Source organism: Sinocyclocheilus rhinocerous, unplaced genomic scaffold, assembly GCF_001515625.1.
Source record: "Sinocyclocheilus rhinocerous isolate Xijiao unplaced genomic scaffold, SAMN03320098_v1.1 scaffold1534, whole genome shotgun sequence".
Classification (NCBI taxonomy): Eukaryota; Metazoa; Chordata; class Actinopteri; order Cypriniformes; family Cyprinidae; genus Sinocyclocheilus; species Sinocyclocheilus rhinocerous.
The window spans coordinates 951788-953421 of NW_015638992.1; positions in this window are offsets into that span (position 1 = coordinate 951788).

The following is a 1634-nucleotide window of genomic DNA, read 5'->3' on the forward strand; positions in this document are numbered from 1 at the left end:
TACTGTATTTTTAATCAAGTAAATGCAGCATTACCCCAAACTTTTAAATGGTAGTGTGGCTTTAATTAAATTGACAGTAACATAATTTATGCATAAAATTAGTCCCTGCACATTATGCCATGACATTTAAATAATGCTTGTCTATTTGCTCTCATTCTCTCTTTCCATGAATTTTATTCCTCACTGGCTCAGAAGACTAAATAAAAACTGTTGTGACATGCTCGAGGTTAACAGTTAGATGAGAGTAATGGCATTTGAACATCTTGTTGTTAATCTTGCGCGTTTGTCATTTTATGAGCTGATGCTGTGAATATCACACATTAATTTCACTAACAAACATGGAGCTCAGCGGCAGACCTCATCTGAACCAGACAGAAATGACATCCTATTTTCTGGAAATGTCAAAAGGAAACCCTCAGAAGAGGCCAATGATGACAAAAATATGATTACATCACCATTTACAAACTGCCAAAATACCTATTGTACTGTTTAAAGCAGCACTATGTAACTTTTTCTGTGTTCAAAATTTGCAAAATGTATATAATGAGCGAGTACATCATGAATTCATCTTCCAAACCGCGTTTTTGTCTTATTCCGAATCACTACGGTACACTTATATTTGGACTATTGTAGCCTGGTCGGGTCGTCACCGCTGCGGAGTAACACATACCTGCGTGAATCGCCATAGACATAAACTTAGAGAAGTAGCTCCGGTTGGAATGTTCTTCCGCGGGATGTGTGCAGTTCTGTTTATTAACCGCTACAGTGCCAAAAGTTACATAGTGCTGCTTTAAGATTGTTCAACAGCCAATATATCTCTATTCTTTACTATACAAAAAACATTTCAGACAGAAAAAGCAAGAATGACAATAAAAGAGTGAAGTTAAAGTGCAGATATCACGGCCACAGGGACTTTCCACTGCAATTAAAGACTCTTAAATACTGAACCACATTGGCAAACTGGAGCACAATATGGAAAGCTGATATTAAAATCAAATTAAAACCCCGTACAAACCCAGACCGACATTATAATGCATCATTTTATCGTGATCTCAATATGTTCACATAAAAATGATGTTTTGTCAAACGGCTCTTAGGAGACGTGCTCTAGTTAGTGCTGAATATGGATGGGAATCATAAGGAATTTAATGATTCTGGCTGCGATTCTGATCCAGTTAACGATTCCAGTGCCTTAATGATTCTATTAACGAGTGTTTTAGTACTTCTGAGGAAACACCAAATACTTAATCCAAACTATATTATGTAATACTTATGGGAACCTATTGTTTACATATATTACAAGCAGAATCACAAACAAAAATACTGTATGTTTAATAATGTATTAAGTGTTATTTATTACATAAACTGTATGAACAGAATGCAATGCAATTCATTCTTGATAAAAACATTTGCCAAATGCATATGTAAATGGAAAATTATAAAGTCATTATAAAAAAAAAAAAAAGTTATTTGCCTTGATAAAAACATTTGCCAAATGCATATGTAAATGGAAAATTATAAAGTCATTATTAAAAAAAAAAAAAGTTATTTGCACACTTATTTAGACACTATTTTGTAAAAAAAAACAATAATGTTTTTTTTCAAAATTTTTCAATGTTCCCTCTGTATATATA